At 39.3% G+C, this 8,553-nt stretch overlaps 1 long non-coding RNA gene across 1 annotated transcript; it reads left to right on the top strand.

Moving 5' to 3' along the window:
- Positions 1–833: 833 nt before the first annotated feature.
- LOC144366176 (uncharacterized) lies at positions 834–8,208 on the top strand. Its single transcript, XR_013425095.1, has 4 exons — positions 834–923; positions 4,658–4,758; positions 5,340–5,445; positions 6,147–8,208. It is a non-coding gene; the product is annotated as an uncharacterized LOC144366176 (long non-coding RNA).
- The last annotated feature ends 345 nt before the right edge of the window (positions 8,209–8,553 follow it).

The raw sequence follows: 8,553 nt of genomic DNA, 5'->3' as shown, positions 1-8,553 counted from the left end.
TGGTGCATTATAGTCATACACACAGGGGGATTTGTTGGTTCATGTCAGTACATGTGCAACACAATGTAATAATACAGTTTGGCTAACATCCCTCCCCAGCACTTCCCCGCTCCCTGCCCTCCCCCTGGTCCCCTTCCTCTGTTCTATTATCTCCCTTTGCTTTTCATTCAACTACCTCCTACCTTTGTCTTTTTCCTCCCTAGCTTCCACACATGAGAGAAGATACCACTCTTGACCTTCTGAATTTGGTTTATTTCACTTAACATAATGGTCTCAAGTTACATTCATTTTCCTGCAAATGACATTTTTCTTTATGAAGGATTCAAACTCCGTTGTCCATGTACCACTTTTTCTTCATCCATTCACCCGCTGATGGACACCCAGGCTAGAGTGCCATAGTTTGTTGTAGCCAAACTTCTAACAGTGGGGTCGGGTAGATGGATGAGTTGGCATTTAGCTTTATTTTATCTTCAATGTTGAAATAATTTTGAAAAAAAATACATTCACACATGACTTGCATAATTAAAAATTAACAGATCTCAACGTCAGAAAAGTGGATATAGTCAGGTGAAAATTTTGAGATGTCACAAGTCGTGCTATGTTTGGACCTAGATAAGAGGGTGTCCGGAGTCTCAGGCTTTAGAGAGTCTTGCATATCACACACACACAAATGTCACAGAGCTAACAGGCAGCTCTGTCACCAGGAGCACTCAGTGTGCGTGCACAGTATGACTCACAGCCCTAAGCATCTGTTTTGGGGATTTGCCCAGGTTCAGGCTCCAGGAAAATGCTCCTGGCTATCTATGGCCCTATGACCTTGAAACAAAGGCCAAGGCACCCAAATGCCATGACCTTGAGAGTGGGTATTCCTGTGAGCTGGGCCTGCTTGGAAGAAAAGATGATTTGGGCAGCAGAGCACTAAGGTAAAGAAAAGACAATTTAATTAATTTATCTTTAATTAACTTGCAATAGATTTTTGCATGAAGAATTATTGTTTCATAGTAGTGCCAAACATTCATTTTCTTGCTTTGTTTTGTGTTCCAATTCTTGGTTCCAGAGGTCATAAATTAGCACAGTGTTTGCAGTAGTTACACATGGCAGCTGGGGAATAATTTGCAATATTAAAACACTGCATATTATTCTTAAATTTGTAATTATGTAGGTCTAAATATAATATGCCCAAAGTACAATACTTATTCTTTACATAGGCAACCAGGTAGAAATTGAATGTAAGAATTAAGAGTTACTTTTCTTCTATAAAATGCACTTAATAAGCTTCCATTATACTTTCAAAAATGTCAAGAAAACTCCAGCTTTAAGAACTCTTGATTTAACAATTTTATATTTGCTAATTAAAATTTATATTTTGTGTACACACACATTTTGAAATATTATTAAAAAAACTATTTTGAAAGCTTGAAAAGTATTTCCATGTTCAAAATCAAATGTTTTACTTTATTTTTTTGGTACCAGGTATTCAACTTAGGGAAACTCAACCACTAAGCCACCTTCCCCGCCCAATTTTGTATTTTATTTAGAGACAGGGTCAAACTCGCTACCTTCCTGTCTCAGCCTCTTGAGCCACTGGGATTACAGGTGTGTGCACCGCAACTGGGCAAATGATTTATTTTAATTTACACTTTTGATGAAAATCTATTCTAATTTTGTACGTTTTGAATATTATATTTTTATTATTTAAAAATTTAGACGTTATATCAATATAGTACAAACTATATGAAAATCTTGATTATAAAATTATAATTATAATTTTACTGAAAGGAGGTCAAGAAAAATTCTGAAATAAATACAATTTGTGAATGATGTATACCTTTATTATTTAACAAAGCACCCAGATGTGCAATGACAAGTTTGGTTGTGTGATGGTTTGCCCACTTTTAGTTATGTGAAAGCCTAACTTTACATGTATTTTTAGTATTAGCCTTATGAAGCTGTACTTAGGAAGACAAAACACATTTCATTTAGCAGTTTGACAGCTTGGTTTAAAACTGTGACTATTTAGGCACAACAAACACGCGCCTCCTCTTGGACTGCTGACCTGCAGCTCTGTACATGTTGGGGGTGGGCAGAGCTAACCCAGGCCGCAGGCAGCCAGGGCTGCTTATTCTGAACTGTTGGTTTGCTGGGTTCCTTGCTCCGCCACCTGAGTTCAGGTTGCTTCATGGAATAAAGATAAAACCAAAGGGATCTACTCCCTGAGCAAGAGGGCTGAGAGGCTAAGAGCACGGGCCTTTCTGCTCTTCGCTGTCTTCCCTCTGCGTCTTCACCTCCCTCTCCAGAGTACGTGGGGCTGTGCTCCTAACCCTTCAGGCAAAACCATGGTTTTTCTCCTTCTTCTATTCCATTTCTCTAAAGCTTGCCCTCTCGCATGGTTGCCAACTAATTCCTGCCAAATCATTAGCCGATAATTAAAACTTGGGCTGGGGTTGGGGCTTGGTGGTAGAGCACTTGCCTAGCATGTGTGAGGCACTGGGTTCAATTCTCAGCACTAAATAAGAAAGGAAGGAAGGAAGGAAGGAAGGAAGGAAGGAAGGAAGGAAGGAAGGAAAGTATTGTGTCCATCTACAACTTGATTTAAAACTGTAACTATTTAGGCACACACAAAAAAAATCTTACCCAAAGATGGGGGTAGGGGATAGAAAAGAGAGACCCCCTCCAGAAATAGTTGTGCTGGCAGAAGTGCGTGGTTCTCATGAGTCCTCACACTGATTCCAGATATTGAGAAGACTCACTGGATGAAAATTACTCCTTTAAAATTCCTTGTCAATTTTCTGATTACAAACTGTCAGGAAGACAGTTTCAATTTGTTGCCTTATGCATTTTAAGTCATCATTTTTTGGTAAGTTTTTTTTTTTTTTTTTTAGAACGACAAATCAAGTTTACTGAGGTGAATTTATATGAAATAAACCACCAATTTTAATTTTGGTGAATTTGATGAGTGTATACATTGTGACCATCACCATGATCAAGATATACCTTTCCCCCAGGTTCAAGGGTCTTCTGCCTCTCCATCCCTCTCTCTCCCTATTCAGATCCTAGGCAACCACTGGTCTGCTTTTGTCACATAGATGAGATTTCATTTTCTAGAATTTCAAGTATATGGAATCATACAGGACATGTATTTTGGGCCTGGCTTCTTTCATTCTGATGTTTTTGAGATATCTAAGTTGTGTGTATTGGTAGTTTATTCATATTTTGGTAGAGTATTCCTTAGTATGGGTATATCAAAATTTGTTTATCTATTGATGAACATTTGGATCATATGCAATGTTGGTCTATTATGAGCCTTTACATGAAAGTTTTATGTGGACTTTATTTATTTATGCTTTAATTTCTTCTGGGTAAATAACAAGGAGCGGGAATGCTGGTTCCTCTAGTAGGACTATGTTAAATTTATAAGAAAATTTTTTTCAAAATATTTCACTCCTCTCAGCAATGTTTGAGAATGCCATTGCTCCACACCTTTGTGAGCATTTGTTATTGTCTTTTTAATTTAAGCCATTCCAGTGGGTGTGTACTTGGGTCTCATTGTGACTTTAATTTTTATTTCCCTGACGATTAGTCGTGTGGAAAACATTTTCATGTGCTTATTTAATTTGCCATCATTTACCTTCTTTGGGGAAGAGTCTGTTAAAATCTTTTCCATGTATCTTATTATTGAATTATAAGTGTCCTTTATATTCATCTTACTCCAGTGATACATGCCTTCCCATGTTTATAGTAGCACAATTCACAACAGCCAAACTATGGAACCAGCCTAGGAGTCCATCAATGCATGCGTGGATAAATAAGAGGTTGTGTTTATACGCAATGGAGTTTTATTCAGCCATTAAGTAAAACAAAATTATGGTATTTGCAGGAAAATGGTTGGAACCAGAGACCATCGAGTTAAACGAAATAAGTTAAGCTCAGAAAGTTAAGGGTCATAAATTTTCTCTCCTATATGGAAGCTAGAGGAAAAAAAAGGAAAAGAAAAGTGGGGGCAAATCTTATGAAAATCAAAGAAAGATCACTTGAGGAAAGGGAGCCAGGAATGCGAGCTGTGGAGGGAGGGGGGAGTGCTGGGGAGTGATATTAGTCAAATTATATTGTTAGGTTGTGTGCATATACAGATATGTAACAGCAAATCTCATCAGTATGTACAACTATATTGCACTAATAAAAATGTGAATAAAGTGTTTTTTATCTATTTTAGATAGACATAAGTTTGGCAAATATTTCTCTCAGTCTTTAGCTTGTCTTTTTTATTGCCTTAGTGGTGGTTTTTTGAAAGATTTATATTTTGGTGCAGTCCAATTTATCAAGTTTTAAAAATAGTTCTTGCTTTTTGTGTCTTAAGAAATTTTTGCCTAACCCAAAGTCCTTAAGATTTTCTCCTATTCTTCTAGAAGTTTTACAGTATTGGCTTGCATATTTAGTTCTGTGACCCGTTTTGAGTTATTTTTTTCTGTGTAATGTGAGATAAAGTTTGAAGTTGTATGTGTGTTTGGTGTTTTGCATTGATGACCATTTGTTGCAAAGTTTTTTTTTTCCCCCCAATAGATTGCCCTTTGTTGAACTATGAATGATCATATATATGTGTGTCTAGTTCTGGACAGCATTCTATTTCATTTATTTATTCATTTATTTTTTCCCATAGAAACCACACTACCTTAAAAGACTGAAGTTTGGGAAAATATAACAAGAGAATGAAAAGCCTCAGGTACCTCAGAAATAAAACTCTAATGAAAACAATCAATGGTAAGTGACTCTTTGGAACATCCCAAATCACACGGACAATTCCATGTGCAGTGAAGAGAATTTCTATTCTGGGATTAAACCTTCAGTTAAGTTTCTTTTTATTAAGTTGCTTAAGAATGCTCTGTGATATAACCAAACTCAGGGGTGCCTCTGTATTTAGGGGTCTGTAAAATAAGTCTTGGATGTTACCCTGTGCCTGGAGATATGAAATGAAAGGAAGTTAGCTCTTGCTCCCATCAGAGATGACATGTGAGGGGTTAAATTGCTGTCTCTGCAGAAAATCTTATCAAGTTGAGGAGGATGAGATACCCCTCTTGCTGATATGAAAAGTAAAAAAAAAAAAAATTATTGCTCTGTTTATCAGATGTCTAGAATCCATTTTTTTCTGTCTCTGATTGGCATTGTGACCTGGGCTACGAATCCTTTCCCTGTGATGCAGCCCAGCTGTAGTGGATAGGACAAATAATTGTGCTTTTATTTGCCACCTGCCTTCCATTTAAGTAGTTTGAACCCAGGAGCCAAGAACAAAGCTGAGTCAGGTCAGAAGGGCAGCAGCGTTGGTTGTTTCAATCTATTCCTAGAGTACACAGCCTGTTTCAGGAACAAAGACGTGATGAGGTGAGCTGGCCTTGTGCTCCTTTGGAATCACAGAGCAAGAGTGCAGCCACCGCAAGGCACAGGAGAAAGGTGAGTGGGTCACATGATACACCTTTGGAAAGTCTGTCTTCCACCCCAGGGGAATTCACAATCGTTATGTTTTACTTATGAAAGTGGAGTTGCTGATATTTCAGTTGTATCTGCTGAGCCTCTCTCCCTGTGGTCCACATGCTCAATAAATTTTTGTTGACTTGAATTGTTCTCTGCTGCATTCCTTTAATAATCAATCCACTGCATTAATTCTACTCTTGCCTTCTTGTGGCAGGGGGTAGCCTGTCCACAGGGGGCCTTGTTATTTGGAGCAGAGAGTTCCTGGTTGTGGCGGCTTTCCTGAGCTTGTGGTCCAATGGCTGCTATTCACAAGGAGTATCCTGTGATTTTTAGCAGTTAATTTATCCTGAAAGTATTTCCCACCCTTGTTTGTAAAATTGATTAGAACTGACTATACAATTAGGAAGCATTTAAAAATCTAGAAGAATCATGGTTAACAAACCAAAACCAAGAATTACATTCATCTTATAGTATACCTCAAATTAATTCATATCTTAAGTGAGAAATAATGTGTAGCATAAGTTTTTTTTTTTTTCCTCCTAAATAAGAACACTTTGTGTAGGTGTGTTGCAGGGTATGTTTGTGTCAGGGGCTCTCCTTTAACACTGATGTTAACTCGAGAACAATAGACTAGGTATCAGCTGTGAATGTGAACTGAACTTAAACCTTTAACTTCGCAGGTGGGGAAAGTGGGTGCAGAGAAAGGAGCTGATGTCCCAAGTTCCTACAGCCTCTCTGAGGTGGTTTTTGGAAGCTCTGTGGTTAGAACTTTAGTCTTCAGGGAAGCAAGACCTTAGGAGGTATATGCTTATTATAGGAACTGGCTCATGCAACTGTGAAAGCCAAGAAATCCCATGATCTGCCTTCTGGAAGCTGGAGGACCAGGAAATCCGATCTGCGCCCAAAGGCCTGAGGACCAGGGGAGCCAGAGGTGCAAGACCCAGTCCTAGTCTGAAGGTCCAAGAATCAGAAGCACTGACGTCCAGCAGCAGGGGAAATTGGATGTCCCAACTGAAGCAGGGGGAAGATCCACCTTTTCTCCCACTTCCTGTTCTGTTTGGGCCCTCAATGAACTGGACAAGGCCCCTGCACTGGTGGTGATGGTGATCTTTACTCAGTTTACAGCTCAACTGTCTATTCTGGAAACACCTCACAGACACACTTAGAAATCATGTGCCAGCAATCTGGGCATCTCTTAGCCCAGTCAAAATTCATGCATAAAATTAGCTATCCCAAGGATTCACCTTATTTCATGTGAACATATATGGTATATGTTTGGTTTTAAACTGTTCCTTTTAGAAAATATTTTCTTATTCTATCAGAATTTAACAAAGAGGGTGGTTGACCATCTGGCTTTGCCCAGGATACCAGGGGTTTTCAGACTCAGGGTGTTAGGGTTGAAACTGAGAGAGACCACAATGACTTGCTCACCCTAGTTACAAGGGCTCACAGCTATTGCCCTAATGATAGTGTTGTTTCCTGGTGACCTGTGGGCTCTGCCTCCAGCTATGTGAAAGGAAAACATGACTGTTCCATGTCAAAGAAGAGACAGACTGTGCGGTGGTTGCAGCACCTGGATGCTGCTCATCCTAACCCAGTCCTGACTGTCCTCCTGGGGTGGCCCCTTTCACCTCCTATCCCACTCTCCCTGGCTCGATGGCACACATCAACACCTCATTGAGCAATAGGACTGATTTCTGTACTAATCATTTCACTATATACCACCAGACCCTGTTGGGTATCATTAACTGGGGAGGTTTTATCTCATCAAAGGTGTCATCACCCTTTAGTGACCTTGTTGGGTCTTTGTGTCCCAGGTAGGTTAAGATCAGGGACTCTGGAGCTGGACAGTCTGGGTTGGAATCTTGGTGTTCTGTTACCTACTTGGCTGGGATTCTGGGCCAGTGTTGTCACCTCTGTTTCTCAGGTTACTTCTGTAAAATGGGGGATAACACTAGTGCCCACCCACAGGGTGATTTGACAGTGAACCCCCTTGGTGTCTGTGGAGTACACAGAGCATCACTTGGGCTATTACCAACAGCGTCTAGAAGACGCTTTGTTGGGTGGCTGGTCTGAGTGCATATTCATGGGACTAATTTCTTTACCTTTCTCTTTTGATTGCAAGGTTTGCATTTTAAAAGTGTGTGAGGTTGTGGAGAAGGTTCCTCGACGCTCAGGCTGTTAAAGGATTCTGTCTGTGTGGCTCATTAGAATTCTATCTGCAGCAGGGCTTGCCTTGAAATAGAATCTTTAAGCGCAAGGCCCTCTGATGGTGTCTGCTTCAAGATTACTCCTTATAAGCAACACTTTTCCATCTTTGAACTGATCATTTAATATAGTCATGTTAGCAATTAAAAATAGTTTAAAAGCTCATTAAAGTGACAAGTAGTTTCAATTCATGGGATAGATCTTTATTATATTTGATGAATAATTTGAGTTTTATTATGGAAATAATAGGTTAAATCTGATAGGTAACTGACACAGAATATATGCTTCGCAGGAACTTAACTTTTAATTTTTTATGTGCCTTGGTGTAATTAATAAAACATTTCTTACAGCAGAATTGCACAACTGAATGAATCCCAGGAGCTTCCTGAGTGTCAAAGCAAATCAAGCTCCTTCGATCTTTATGTAAAGAATAAAGCTGTTCAAATGGTAGTGGCTTGTACATTCCTAACTTTAAATGAAGGAATTCTGTACTATCTTTGGAAGAAGGAATAAACATTTTTCTCCAAGGCAAAACCACATTCCTTTGTCTCTATAAATAAGAAATCTGGCCGAAGACGATGACTGTGGTATTGTCACAGTGACTCTGGGCTTGCTCCACCAGGACACCTCCCTTTCTCTTCTAGTAATGGAGCCCTCTCTGTTCTTTGGGTTGTGGCTGTTGATTTTTTTCCTTGTGGCATATTAGCACATGATGTAACCCACTTTGATCACATCCATCCTCTCCTTTATCCTCCTCCCTACGTCCTGTTCCTCTTCTTTGAGAGTCTTCCTTACACTTTCATGCCATCTTTTTTTTTTTTTTCTCTCTAAATTCCACATATGAGAGAAAACGTGATATTTTTGTCTCTGAATCTGGGG

Source organism: Ictidomys tridecemlineatus, chromosome 1, assembly GCF_052094955.1.
Source record: "Ictidomys tridecemlineatus isolate mIctTri1 chromosome 1, mIctTri1.hap1, whole genome shotgun sequence".
Classification (NCBI taxonomy): Eukaryota; Metazoa; Chordata; class Mammalia; order Rodentia; family Sciuridae; genus Ictidomys; species Ictidomys tridecemlineatus.
Note: the sequence above shows the minus strand (reverse complement) of the source record. Positions and strands in the feature narration are given on the sequence as shown.